The sequence below is a fragment of the Ictidomys tridecemlineatus genome, chromosome 9 (assembly GCF_052094955.1).
Source record: "Ictidomys tridecemlineatus isolate mIctTri1 chromosome 9, mIctTri1.hap1, whole genome shotgun sequence".
In the NCBI taxonomy this organism is placed as follows: Eukaryota; Metazoa; Chordata; class Mammalia; order Rodentia; family Sciuridae; genus Ictidomys; species Ictidomys tridecemlineatus.
This window is the reverse complement of record NC_135485.1, coordinates 60,173,199-60,189,027: the sequence shown is the minus strand read 5'-3', so window position 1 is coordinate 60,189,027 and position 15,829 is coordinate 60,173,199. Positions and strand designations below refer to the sequence as shown.

The window sequence follows — 15,829 nt, the reverse complement described above, 5'->3', positions numbered from 1 at the left end:
TTCTTAGTTACATAGAAATAGAATTTTATTTACCTTTCCCACACATACTCATATCAGTATCCATCTGTATCCACGGTAATGCAGTTATTTCAGGTATTTCACAGCTTACAGCAATTGTGGTCACTTCTCTAAAGAGGAATAACCTATTTTTAAATTATATGAGAAGAATATAAAAGTAAACATTTTTTTTAAACTGGGGAAAAAACACTATAAACAGATAATTTGGTTTATTTCATTTTGTCATCGAATGGAACCTAGAGGTAAACTTCCTTGATTCATCTCATTTAGCCACATTATCTTGATTGTTCTTTGTTCTCTAGTACTTACATTCCTTTATTTCATGAAATTAATTAGTAATTGCCTGTGTATTTCTTAAAAGTGTGTCTTTTTCATGTATTTGTTCTACCTCTATATCTAAGTTTTAAATTTCTTAGGGTCAAGTGCCATGTCTTTTATTGACTTTTTGTGTTTCCCAAAAACAATTCCCTTCTCTGTTCAATATGAATGCAAAATAGCTCATAGTTTATAAGTAGGAAGAAATCTAAGACAGCTATAAGACAACTTCCTAATAGTGATCACTTTTACAATAGAAGAGTTAGAGGAAGGGAGCTCTGTTATATACTTCTAAGATTTTTCAGTTCTAATTAGGATAATATATTCTTTTATGATAAAAACATAGCAGAGTAAAATAAGTCTTAAAGAAACAAGGAGAAAAATCTGAAGAGACACATTAATGCTCACCTTGAATATTCACCCAAATACACTTTTAAACTTCCTAATAAATAGTGAAGTGAGAAGATGGACTACAGAGATATAAATGAAAAAAAAATTAGTTTTAAATCTTATTTCAATGTGAGAAATAAGGAATATATGCCTTGTAATCTGAACCTTGATTTAACCTATGCAAGTAAGAGTAAAGAAATGGTGTTCATTAAAAGAAAATGAAATAGCATCTCACCTTACTCCATCTACTAATACAGCATTCATTAATTCAATAAAATATTTTTGAACATATAACTATATGCCAGGCATTTTTTTTCTAAGCACTGAATATATAGCAGTGAATAAAATAGGTAAAAGATCACTGTTAGCATTGAATTAGATTTGGTTAAGGGAAATAGACACTAGACACCGAGACACTTAATAAAACAAGGTGATAAGTGTCTTAATAATTAAGTAGGAAAGGGAAGTTGGGAGTTCAATAGGTAGGGAAGATGGTTGTGATGAACAGCTCTGTGAATTTCAGGTCTTGTCTTGCATCCTCTTGCTTTTGCCCTGGAGCCACACAGAGAGAACCTTCTCTGTCATTTTGCCACTTTTCAAAATTCTAGAATAATGCTTTTAGAAAAACCTAGGACTACCTCTTATAAGAGTACAAAATCTATGCAGTTAGAGTGTAGGGGGGTCTTTATGACTTCATTTTCTCTATGCATAAGATTGATTTTAGGGAACCAAGTTTTAACCTAAAATGATTTGAATGTTTTAGAAATTTCTTACTATCTTGTGGGATTGGATCCAGGTTTTTGGAGGCATAAAGTTTATGCAATTTGGGAAGGGCCTCTTTAAGGAAAAGAATACCTAAATTATGAAGAAAAACTAGGTATGAAAGTCAATATTTAAGTCAAAAAAGAAATCAAAACAAATTATAATTCACAAAGCTGACAAACATCGCAAATATCACAAAACTTAGGATAGGCCAGGATAGCTTCTCACTTTGTATATTTCAAATCTTCTTCTCCAATACTCACAAATTCCAATGACAGCTTCTAGCTCGGTTCCTTTATATCATAATGAGTGAAAGATTGAATCAGTACATCATCAAAGATGTTTCTATACTAAGACTCCCAGCAATATTTTAACTATGCTGAAAGTGACTAAAAATCACATACCCTTATCCTGTGAAACCTAGACGAAATGTATGCCCAAATTAATTTCCTGGAACCATATCCCAAATATCTCATTGCCATTCAAATACCACCCAACTAGAGGGGAAGTAATACTCTTAGAAGTTTTCCATGTTTTGCCAAGTGAAATAAGCCTGCCCAAAAAAGTCAATGATTAAATGTTTCTCTGATATGCATAAATTAATCCAAAATAAGGAAATAGGGTAAAGATAAATAATAGAAGAAAGATCAGTGGAGTAGACAAAGGGGAATGAAAGGAAGGGAAGAGAGACTGAATAGGGAAAGTCAGTGAAATGAATCTGACCTAACATTCCTATGTACATATATTGATATAACACAGTGAATATCATCATCATGTACATCCACAAGACACTAATTTAAAAAAACTATTCTAGCAAAAAGATCAGTAGCGTAGAGGAAAGGAAACAGCAGGTAGAAGGAAGGGAGGGGAAGAAGAAATACTAAAGACCAAATTAGAACAAATTATATTTCATGCATTTATAATTGTTAAAATAAATTCTATTGTCATATAACTGAAAAGAACCAAAAAATTTTTAAATAAAATTTTTCAAAAAGGCAGTTTTCCATATTTTACAGATGGGAAATTGAGGCTCAGTTTGAACTAAGAAAAGAAGGATAGTGAACATTCATGCAAGGACTTCAATTCTGGTTATTTTTACTATATTAAGTGATATTTTCTTTTTTCCATATTTTATTGATGCATTGTAATGTGTAATGCACATAATTATGTAATGATACATAATGGTGAGATTTGCGGTTATATATTCATACATGCACACAATACAATAATATAATTTGGCCAATATCATTTTGAAGTACTTCCCCTTTCCTTCCTGTCCTCCCGAAAGCTTCAAATAACCAGAAAATAGAAGTGAGTACAAGTGAGAGACAAAAGTTAAGGAGAAGAATATCAACAATTAAAGAATTTTACTAAACACAAGGTAAAAATTCAAATCAAGTAGTCAAGGTTAACTTCTAAACAAAGTGCATTTTAAAAATAATACTGAATAGATTCCAACCTCTAGAATAATATATATATATTTTTTTTTTTTAAAAATTCTTCAATGTATCCCCAAATAGAAAGGGCAAAAGAGAATTCAGCTTACCCAACACCTTTCACTATCACCAACTCCCAACCCCAAGTGATCACCCATACTTTTATCCTTTAGCCCCTGAGCAAATTGAGAGTTTTCCCTATACTGATGTTTGGCTACCCACAGAGTAGATCTGTTTTTCCTTCTATGCCTCTATAGCAGTTTGCCATCTGAATAAATCTTGGAATTATATGTCCATTGCTTTATTTCTGAAATGCAGTATTTTGTTAAATACTTCATAATAAACTCTATGGCAAAGAAGTCAAAGTATTTTGGGAAGATCAGTCTGTTAAATAATATTTCTCGAGGACCTACTATTGCTAGATATTATTCTGAACTCCAGGATCCCATTGTATGGAATAAGACAAGTAGATTGTATTCTTAAGGAATACACTTTATGGAGAAGTAGCTAGCAATAAATATTTACACAAAGAATCTTGAGATTGATTAAGAGCTATGTAGAAAGAAAAATAAGGAGAAGAGTTGGATTGACTTCCATTATATGGTAAAAGTGACATTTGAGTTGATATCTGAATGATAAGAAGAAACCAGCCATGGAGAGATTTAGCAGAAGAATTTCCCAAGGAAAAGGTAGAGAGATAAAAAATTCCTGAGGCAGAAATAATTTGAGGTGTTCCATACACAAAAACAAAGTCATCATAGAAGTGATTTTATAGACAAGACAGAGGGAAATAGCACCAGAGAGATAGTGAGAACTAGAATATGTAAGGCCTATGTACCACATAATAAGCTTGGAATTTTTTTTCCTGGTAACAAGAAAAGTGACTGAATGCCTTAAACAACAAGTGATGTGATATTATTTTCACTTCAGAAAAATTATTCTGCTTCATGAAAGAAATGGTCCAAAAGTAGAGGGAGGAAAAGGTACAGGCTAGAAATACAAGTTTGAGAGGTAAGATGTTTTAAAAAGTATTCAAAGTTGTGGAACTGGCGGAAACCAGCTAGAGAAGGTTCACAATGAGTATAAAGGAATGAGGACAGAACTTACCAGTGTTCAAAGGTCTGGGAGAGGAGGTAATTGAGGTTTGTCTGACACCTGAATCTCAAGTCAGTGAGCCCAATAGTAGTTACCCTCATACTTGGAAAATACCTATGAACTGGACATAACCACCTTCTGATCTGCCTAAAAATGGATCAAGTATGTCATCAATAATGCTTTCTCAGTGCTAATATTTGCAGGGCTGAGGAAATCTGGCAATTCAAGGTAAAAGTCTTGATCAGATGTTACATTTGAGAAAGATGGTTTCAGAGCATCATGCAATGACAGGGATAATTAAGGTAGAGCAAGGAGGATAAGTGGATGTTGGAAAAGAAAAACCTGCATTCATTTAAGGTAAGAGAATGGCATAAGGACAATGTTGTCACAAGGTGTACAGTATATAATTTTGGGTAGTACATAGACTCATAATGATATTTATGCATTTATTTATACAGTTATTTTCTCTTTTGTTAAGTTATTTTTGCTTTGCTTTTCTAGGAGTGATATTGAGTTCCTGCCTTCACAAAGGTACCTTGACAACCAAATCCTTTCTTTCTTTTTTTTTATTTTGTAGATGGACACAATATCTTTATTTTATTTGTTTATTTTTATGTGGTGCTGGGGATCAAACCCAGTACCTCACACATGCTAGGCAAGTGCTCTACCACTGAGCCACAAACAGCCCCTTGACCACCAAATCTTAGTTGTTCCACTGGAGGAAATGCACAGAGGAAGCAAAAGGCAACCATTTCCACACACTTGAATCCCTAATTTCATTGTGCCCTTTCCACTACTCTTTTCCTGACTGAAAAATAACCTGAAATTACCAGAAACTTTAGATCAAATATGAGTCATCTTCATGCTTAATCATCCTTAAGAAACAGAATCAGGCAGCCCCAAGCAGCTAGGCAGAACTATTTGGACCTATTTTATCATAACTCAGTACTCTCATAAATTTCATAAATGTATATAATTTCAAAAGCAGACTTATATTTTAGCATTTCAACTGAACATTGATAGGATTTATTTCATAATTGTAGCTAACCCTAAAAAATAGTTTCTTTGTTCTCTTAATAATTTATTTAAACAAAAAGAAACAAGAGAAAGTGCCCGCCCCCATAAAAAGGTCAAATTCAAAAGGAAAATGTAGATTCCAAAAAATATGCTCAAATATCCATTTTTCCTAAATATTACTATAATTTTTTTAGAAATTTTTCTTTCTACTGGACATTTTTTACTACATGCACAAAGGTGAGATGAAGAAAGTGTTAGCCATAGTTTAAAAGGTGCCATAATGCAAGTTCCCTAAGGACCTCAACAGCAACTGCTAAGTAACAAAGCTTTTAGAGCACCAAAAGGAACCATGGAACTTAAAAATGAGTTCCTCAAATAAATTAATAGAAAAATAATTAAATCAATATTAATGACAGTTGATTTTTTAAGTGGCAGTTCAGCATCCATTTTTAATTAAAAATAAAATAAATAAAGCCTTCTTGGCTAAGGCGACAAAACCATATTTGTTTGTAGGTCAGGATGACTAGCTCTTGATGTTCTTGTCTCTTGAAGATGAAGATCCTTACTTAAAGAACTAAGAGAAACAGATCCAAACACACATGATTAGTATTTTTTATGCAGAATATTTTTAGCTTTGTATATAAATATGAGCTTATCATCTTGGAACACACAATTTTCTCTCAACTTGCTCAGTTTATAGCTTAAGAACAAAACAGAGTTTCTACTATAGTGATTTTAAGGAAAAGTATAAAGGAATATATTTAGTAATGCCAACTCAAACAGACATTTGGAGTCACACACATCAAGTCTTCTTATGGAAATAAAAATAGTGACATTTTTCTATTAACATGTTTCCCGCCCAGGTGGACCAGTCAGGAGTCTCCAGTCCCCGTTAACCTACACTGAAATCCACAGTGGAAGGGCTTCTTCCTCTGAAAGAAGTCTCCTTTCTTTCTCTAAAGTTCCTCCTACAGATCACCTCAGAGAGGTGCAGTGTGGGACACGGAAAGGGAAAAAACCCTTTCTTCACACTCGTGCTGCTCTGAATGCGGACCATCTGTGCCCCCAGCTGGAGTGCCGGCAATGGTCTGGCACTTGAACCACACCATATTTACAGATCTAAACACAAATGGCTACTGCCTGATTGTTTCATGATTCATTAGTCAGACAAGCTCTCCTCTCCCGCCAGCACAGCTGTTACAGAGTAAACCTTTGTCACTTAATAGGCCTGATTATTACTTTCCATCAAAGGTATTGATCTGTGTCACCTCTACTTAAGGGAATGGGGGAGAAGAAAAAGGGGAAATAAAATGTACCAGGAAAACATGAACATGAAGAAGACGGCAAAGGACAAGAGGGGGGCATTAAGCGGGATCACACACATTGGCTTCCTCCTTTTCACTCTTCCTTCGTGCCCTGAATATCTGGATCAGTGTCTTCGGCACTGTGACTGACTTTCTTGTGCACAGACCTGAGCCCCCGGCCTGCTGCAGTCACACACTCTGACCATGCAGATCATTGTTCAACCACAGGCACAGAATGAACTGAACCAGAAATCTGTATCAATTAATAAACCAAGCCAGTATGCAGAGAAAGTACAGGCTCTGGAGGGAATTTTTAATAGTTCCTTTAATTATCTCCTTTTGTTTAACCCAATAAAGTAAAGCTATAACCCTGGGCTGCTCCCTGCCTGTGGCAGAGCACTCGCCTGCTCCAGGGGTGCTCCTTTCTGGCTGTCAAATCACCCAGTAAGGCAGAGGCTAGCCAGGGGTGAGGACGCCAGCTTGGCACTCTGGCTGATGCCCCATACTTTTCTCCTATCTCACTCTGTCCTCACTTTTTTCTCTTTATCACTTTCCTCATTTTTTCTTTTATAAAAAAAAGAAAAGGTAAGACAAAGAAAGATTATAAAAAATTATACTACTTCAATAAAAGCCCAGTTCAAGATTCCTGCCCACATAGCCACCATAACAATTATTTGGGAAGTACAGAACTTTAGAAAAGGAGACCAGATTCTACCCAGCCTCCTAATTTGCCTACCAGTGAAAGAAGCCCAGAAATGTTAAGAAGATTCTTTCTGTCACAAAGTTTCCTGAGTGGTGCACCTGAGTCTAAGAAAATTCTCCTGCTAACCAGCCCAGGGCACCTTCCTTTGTATCAAACAGCCCTCCATATCCCATTTTAGACAACAATAGTTCTAACAGTGTATCTCCAACAGCCTTATAGAAGATAATAAAAGGTTGCAACCTTTGTTCATAGCTTGTAGAATTAACCTCATTATAATTTCACTTTTGTAACTATATCCCTATCATAGAGCATCTGTATTCTACTTTTTATAGTATACTTGTGTATATGTGGATATCACACATGAGTAACTCTGGTGCATACATGCATGTAAAATGTACCTCACTCTTACAACCACTTAACACTCCAACCCTCTGAAGTGCCAACATAGACGGATTCTCTTCTCTTTGTCTCCACTTGCTGAAATTGTTATCCAAATCTAGTATATTAATGAGAACTTTATTATTCCTTTTTCCCTCCATTTGTGATCAAACTGTCATTCGAGTTCACAAAATGTCAGCAGCTTTGCTAAGTACATCACTGCTTATTTTATGGGTTCATCATAGGTAATAGATTGACAAAATAGATATTGGGATTTGTCATTTGTATGGCTGTCAACAGAAGTAAGAGATGAGGCTTACCCTGACATAGTTCATTCATAATTTGAAAGAATGGTCAGAACATAGTTTTAAGTTTGTATCTCCAGATATTGTTGATAAGCACAATGTTGAGAAATATCTGAACGGGCTGTGGTCCTAGGGAGCTGAACAAGACCATTTCATACTTATTTTATTCTCGATAGGCCCTTGGCCAAGGGTGGAAGGCTAATGGTTTCAGATCACTTCTGACTCAGTCCATATTTCAATCAGTAAAATGGCAATGAAAAACCCCTGTCCCATTTCCATGTCTATAGTCCTCCAGGTGGTTTGATTATTCCACTTAATACCCATGTCCAGTACTATCTAGACTTTTCCTCTTCCCCTTTCTTAGTTTCTAAATGGCAATGGGAATTTTGCTTTTTGGAACAGAATGTAAATAAGGCATGTATGTTATGTTTTAATACCCATCAAAAAAAATTTAAACAGAAACTGTATCCTTAATTCTTTCATCAAAAACAGAATTCAGATTTGGAAGCAAATGAATCTTACTGATAGCCAACTTTCAGCTTCTGAGCTTTCCAAACCAGAATTTCTTTTTGTAAGTTATGTCTATCAGTTGACAAGACCAATATGATTTTACGTGGGCACAGTTTGGCAAACAGAAACTCCACATAATATAGTGCACTTGAAATTCATATAAAAAGAAAGCTGTCAGCAAGTGGAAACTGATTAAAATAAAGGGCATTTGTTCTTAACAGGGGAGGAAAATCAGCTTATAGCCATAAAAAGGAAGCTGATTGGCAAGAACTCATGTGAAAATGCCAAAGTATTAAAATATACTTTGATGTCTGCTCTGTTTATATTCCACTTGATAATTTGGTTTTGAACCTAAATATGCATTTCTTCCAGCATATGAACAAAAACAGACATACCTACAAATCTACGTATAGTGACAGACAGCATTCGGAAGTGTCCTCTAGAAAAAATATCCTTAAAATTTTTAAAGACACCTGATTGTTGATGGCTTAACAAATTTTGGTAAGGCAGGAAGTATAGGCATAATATCTCCATTGTACAGGCAGAATACTAATGAATTAAGAGGCTCAGGATAGAAAAATATCATCAAACAATATTTTAAAAGCTCCTGCATGTGGGAATCCACTGTCTGGTAATAACCCCAAGAGGACCTACATGATTGTATACAAATGCACACACAAAAAAATCACTTTTAAAAAGTGAGGTTTTATGAAGGACTTGTCTTTGGAAAAAACCTAAGAGAAAATCTACTTCTATTTGCTTACACAAGTTCTTGAGGTAGCCATGCAGAATGGACTTGAGTCTGAGTACTTACAGCCCAAAATAAAACAAAACATATATGTGCAGTCAGTTAAGACAATGTGCCTTTATAAATAGGCATAACACTTATTCTTAAATAGCAATATTATTTTAGCTAAATATACAATGAACAGCTGGAACTAAACCCCAGAAACTACATATAGCAGATTGCAAATGAAAACCTACAGTTGTATTTAGTTACCTATACATTTTAATTCAGAGCAAGCAATCAAAGCCAACAGTATTTAGAATTGGATAATTGTACTTCCTTGCACCTAGAAATGATAATACCAAAGTATATTCTGGAAAAATGCATTTTCTTTAAAATTTTTAGTATTTTTCTTTATGAGGCTTGAAAATATAAAGAAAAATTTTAAAGTATATTGTATTTAAATTTCTTGTTGCTTTGAAAAGCCATTGTAAAATGTCTCTAGTCAATATGATATGGTGCTGGATTATAAAAAAATAAATAAGTGTATAAATGAATAGATAATGAATACTTGTGACTTACTATGTGAGAGCACACTCAATCATCAGATTATAAATTTTTATTATTAACTAAATTTTACAGATGAATAAACTGAGTCACAGAAACATTACATAACCTTCCCTATAATATATAGCTGGTAAATAAAGCTGTTTGAATTCAAACCCAGGCTGTTTTGTACCAAAATCCATGTTCTTAAAGTAAAAGTTATAAAATAAAGATGAAGAGAGGGTGGAAGGGAAGAAGGTAGATAGGAAGGCAAACAGGAAAGCAGTTGGTTTTGAAAATTGAGATCAGTAAGGAACAAAGGAGAAACTAAATGGAGGGGAAGAAAATGAGATAAGCATCACTTTTATAACACTAACACAATGGGGAAATTTGAAAAATGCTCTTGAGGAATGAATTCAAGTCTTTTTCACAACTGGAACCAGCTTTTTAAATTTTATCTATTTTTTTTGGAGGGAGAGAGGAAAAAAAAGGGGGGGTTGAAGCCAACTGAACCCCACTATAAGCTTAGTAGTGGAAAAAGGATTGCCGATTCAGCCTGCCTATGCCAGCTCTCAAGGCCTCCTTTCCAGGAATACATCCATCTGTCCTAGCAACTCAGATATTTGAAACACTGCTCTTCCCTGCTCTGGCTTAAGAAGATGTCAAGGAAGAAGACATCCAGAAACTTAAAATACAAGCATGGTGATGCATGGTCACTTGGCCATGGTAAAGTGCACTCAGTTTCATGCCAGGAAGTAGAGTCTGCCTTCTTTCCAGTAGCCCAGGCATTCAGCAAACAGACCACACAACAGAAGCAGCAGGCACAAAAACAGAAAGAATCTGTTCAGCAGAAGAGAAATTTTCTGCAAAAAGATAACACTAGACTAACACTGAGGTTAGCATCAAGGTGTTTGTAATGAGAGATTGCAGATCATATTATCTAGAAACAAATATCATGTAACTCCATATAAGCACAAAGGAAAAGTCCAGAAATACAAGCAGAGATATCAGTCACTGTTTTTTGGACAGAATAGGAAAATAAGCTATCAGAAATTTTAGCATAGATGGCTGAGTGTTGTAGGTGCCAGGTTTATTCCATTTTCTTTTTATATTAGACTCCTTGGGATATGCAGCTTTGGTGCTTTAAAAAGTAGAAATAAACACTTGTGGGCCATGAGGCCCTATGTAGAATCTTTTATATTCATCTTAGTACAGATGTTCAAAATAAAACTTTTCAATAAATTCTGACCTTCAACTTCTAGATGGGAGTGGTGTTGTTTTTATTGTGGTAAGTTGATAAGAATATTGATTATAATATTAAGAATTAATATGGTTATTATTAAATAAATCCTCAGTATATATCTTTCAGATGTGGTACTTGTGCTTTATGTATATTAAAATGTACTTTTTTAAATATTATTTTCATTTTACTTGGAAATTTCCAAAAAATGTACATTTTTAAAATATGAAGTTTTTCCATATTTTTCCACATTTCAGTGAATATGAATATAAAATATACAACAATTTACTATTTAGATCTTCTTTATTTCTTTCAGCAGTATTTTCTACTTTTCAGTATAAATGTTTGCTTGGGCCTTTTTTATAATTTTTATTTTTTAATTTGTTCTAATGATAGTAGAATGCATTTTGAACCATTATATGTGCATTAATATTGATAGCAATCCTCAGGAAAGTGCCATGACACCCATTTTACAGAACAGAATGCTGAGATTTAGAGAGGTTACAGAACCAGGTAAAGGCAAAGCCAGGTTGTCTCCAGGTTCCACAGCCCTTGTTTATGAAAGATACTGCCTTAAGAAATGTCATCAGATATTTGTTTTTTGGAATTGGCTTACTTCACTTAGCATCATATTCTCCAACTCCATCTATTTACCTGCAAATGCCATTAATTTGCTGATTTATAATGGAGATGTGGGGGGAACATGGGAGGAATAGATGAACTTTAGATAGGGTAAAGGGAAGGGAGAGGAAGGGGGGGTTTGGGGGTAGGAAAGATGGTGGAATGAGATGGATATCATTACCCTAACTAAGTACATGTAAGAAGACATGAATGGTGTGACTCTACTTTGTGTACATGAAAAATTGTGCTCTACATGTATAATATGGATTGAATCACATTCTGCTGTCATATATAACAAATTAGAATAAATAAAAAATATATAAAAAATTAAAAATAACAACAACAACAAAAAAAGAAATGTCATCAGGCACACACCAATAATCCTAGCAGTTCAGGAGGTTGAGAAAGGAGGATCACAAATTCAAAGCCAGCCTCAGCAAAAGCAAGGTGCTAAGCAACTCAGTGAGACCCTATCTCTAAATAAAATACAAAATAGGACTGGGGATATGGCTCGGTGGTTGAGTACTCCTGAATTCAATCCCCAGTACCCCCCCCAAAAAAACAAAATATCATCAGGACAAATTATATTGTTATGTTGTGTGTGTATACTAATACATAACATCAAATCCCACCATAACTATAATTCACCAATGAAAACTGAAAACAAAAAATGTCATCAGAAATATTAAAATAGCTATGTTGTGGCAGTCCTGAGGTTTACCCTGAGCACAGGCTTGATGAACCAGCATTCATTGAACCTTCAACCCCTGGAACTATTAGGAGTATGAGCACAGTGTAACAATAAGAATAGTACAAAGAGCCCTGGATAAGACTGATAAGGAGTTGGGTCTGGAGCCTATTTATTAATTCCTTTGTGCATACTCTCATACCCTCTGAATCTCAGTTTCTAATTCTCAATAGAATGGTGATAAAGAGACCTGCCTAGTTAGCCTCACCATTGAGTAATTAAGCAAAATATATGAACCACTTCAGAAATGAATTTTTTAGAATCTTTCCACATGATCCTCTCAGATTGTAACTCTGTTTTGTGCAGACTCAACAACCAAAACAAAGGTCAGTGTCTTCCTTTCTCATGGCTTTCACCCAAACAATACCCATAAGAAACATCTCCAAATACTATATATTGTGCAAAATGACCATAAGTTGGATATAAGCCCAGTCCTGGGGCAAAGACAGAACAGGAGTTCATGATTCTTGAAATGCTTGTGCTGTGTTACTTACAAAAGCCAAAAAGGAATGACTATTAATCTAATTTCTGAATGCATGATATTGGGATTAGCAGGTGGTAAAGCAGGAATACTAAATTCTGTAGCCTTTTGACTATATTACTGTATAGAATATAAATAAATATCAGAAGTATCTATGAGGCATTAAAAATGCCTAGGCCTATCAAAATTCCATTTTGCCTCTTATTTCAAAATTATGCTCTTTCTTCCTGGAAAGCTGCAAAGTCAGGACCCTTACTGGATCTTATTATTTTTATATCCTTTGCAACTATATTTAAAAGTAGTGCTAAAATCCTCAGATCTCTACCAATATGATTTGAACTTTCAAGGATTTAACTTTTTGAATTAAAGCTTCTTCTGAAAATCTGATAAAAGTCATGAACCCTGTCCCCAGACAAAGCCCCTCACCCCGATTATACGCTCAAGTCTGTAACAGAGGTTTCAGATCTAAATCCAATCCATGAGCCCCTTAAGGGTTTATAGACCCTAGGAAAAGAACTCCCATGTGCTTGTATAGGTTAAAATATTGCAATATCATGCTAGGCCAAAGAGTAATGTGGGAATTTAAATCCATTTCCCATACTACTCACCTCTCCATGTAGTATTCTCCCAGAGGCCTGTTGTTTTCTAACTTATGCAAAGGTGCCAAATAGCCAACATTGGGTATGTTGGGTTCAGCTCACATCAGTTCTCAGCCTGAGTCCATTGTGTGCGTCTTATTTCAATTCTATATTCAAAGCCAGCCTCAGCAAAAGCATGGTGCTAAGCAACTCAGTGAGACCCTGTAAATAAAATACAAAATAGGGCTGGGGATGTGGCTAAAAAAATAAATAAAATACAAAATAGGGCTGAGGATGTGGCTCAGTGGTTGAGTACTCCTGAATTCAATCTCAGGTACCCCAGTGACAATCAATATGGTAGCTTGAAATCATCCATGGTAGGGCTATTTACACTACAGAAATTCACAAATGGGTCATCCTCACCAAAAGAACCAATCACTAAAGATTTACCAGTATACTACTACACGTGGATTAGTAGAGACTCTGAAAACTACTGTCCTACCTAATGATAAATTTTAAATAAAAGGTAGAAAACAATTTTTAAACCAACACCCCAATTTCCTTTCAGCTTGTCCTAATTGCTTTTAGGTCAAGGACACATGAGCCCTGGCTTGTTTTGAGCACAGATTTAACAGTTAACAGATGCTACAGAAGGTATGCAGAGGGGCTGCTAGAAAAATTGGTTCTCATTCAATCCCAGACGGGTTTTAAGATAGCATTCAGAGCTATATAAACCTATGTTTTAAAGCAGCTGCGGCGCTGATAGCAGTAACTGCCACAAGAACCATTAAGAAAACAAAACAAATGATGGTTGCATATAATTTTCAAGATAGGGATTAAGAGGAAGAACTATGGAGGGCAATAAATCTAAAGACCCATCACTCCTTAAGTTGGCAAGGAAGAAAAATCCTGCCCATAGAGATATAAATCGTCATGGGCTGATGTCAGGTGTCTTCGAAGGTTTTTTGAAGAACTGCACTTTACAACTGAACTCTGTCTGGAGCTAAGACATTCTCTTAGCAAGGCGGGGAAAAGTCAAGTCAAACGATTGATTCCATTTTTGAATTACAGAGGGCTATTGATTTTTCATTAAGGTTCCTGTGCTACTCTCAAAAGCAGGTACAGAAGGGGGAAAGTAATTCATTGATCAGAGCGGAGGGCCATGTTCATTTATTGGCTTTCTGCCACATCCCATTATTTCTGGTTCTAAATGTATATTGAAGTTAGTTTATTTTCATCATTGTCTCCTGTCACCAGAAATGTCTCTCAGCAACTATTAGTTTAAACACCCTTTTCTCACAATGGTAATGAGTGATAATATCCATTATAATCCTGGATTTATGGTATTATTCATCGAATTACACTATGGCCCCTCACAAGGCTCTGGTTAAATGTCTGTCAAACTTCCATAATCTAAAAGACACTTAATGGTTTGAGGATTTTTAAAAAAATATATATTTTAACTAAAATAAGACAATAGTGATTTTTACTATAGTTTTATTTGTTAAAAAATAAAATAAAACTTTCCTGGAGGGTCCATGTTTTTGTTCTGTCAATGCTAATAACTTCAAGGAGTACAGGAAAGCCACCCAAACCAGGCATCATATATCTACACCAAGCCACTGGATACCAACCTAGAAAACCATTAAACACATCCAGAATAAATCATTTCCACTGAGCATCCTGATTTCATTTGCAGAAACAATCTTCAATTATCCTATATGTCTTTTTAAATATTTCTTTAGTTATAGATGAACACAATACCTTTTTATTTTTATTTTTTATGTGGTGCTGAGGATCGAACCTAGGGCCTTACACATGCAGGGCAGGCACTCTACCTCTGAGCTATAACCTCAGTCCCAGCCTATGTCTTGATTCACAATCAAATATTTGTTTTAGCAAACTGAGATCCTGAAAAACTGAATGGTTCAGGACAAAGGGAAACAGTGGAGACCAGGTCCCAGTTCCTGGGGTTCCTAGTCACTCTTTGTCCCCCAATTCCACAGTCTAATAATCTACCATTTCATTATTGTGATATTTATAATATATAAAATACATTATTGACTTTCATATAAAGTCCTGAAAATTCTGCTACAAATTCCATCCCCATAGTAGAGGATAGGAAAGGCAGCAGAATACAACAGACACTAGTATAGCAATATGTAAAACAATGGATGTGTAACTGATGTGATGCTGCAATCTGTATATGGGGTAAAAATGGGAGTTCATAACCCACTTGAATCAAAGTGTGAAATATGATATGTCAAGAACTATGTAATGTTTTGAACAACCAACAATAAAAATTAAAGGAAAAAAAAAACAGATTCCATCCCCAGATAAGAACTTATTTCCCACTAAATTCTGCCTCATGGCTAGGTAGCCTAATCAGCTGCCCACATTATGTAATACAAGTACCTATTTGCCTCCTAAGAGTTCCCAGTCCAATCATGAGCCCCATGGATCCCATGAACATCAACTCTTCCAAAATGATTTTTCCAACATCCATGAGAGTTGGGATGAATTCTCCCATTGTATAGATGATTCAGCCAATACTACACAGTAAATAATTTGCAGAGCCTGGTCTCAGATTCCGACCTTCTCACAGAGAAGGGCTCTTTTTACTACACTACAGCTCCCTCTGGTGATGAAATTCAC

The 15,829-nt window shown here is 35.2% G+C and overlaps 1 long non-coding RNA gene across 1 annotated transcript in view; it reads right to left on the bottom strand.

Annotated features, from left to right (window-relative positions):
* Nucleotides 1-13,391, bottom strand: part of LOC144366733 (uncharacterized) — an 84,794-nt gene extending 71,403 nt beyond the window's left edge. The window contains exon 1 of the long non-coding RNA XR_013425841.1: nt 13,205-13,391. This is a non-coding gene — a long non-coding RNA (uncharacterized LOC144366733). The remainder of the gene's footprint in view (nt 1-13,204) is intronic.
* Between the last annotated feature and the right edge of the window lie 2,438 nt (nt 13,392-15,829).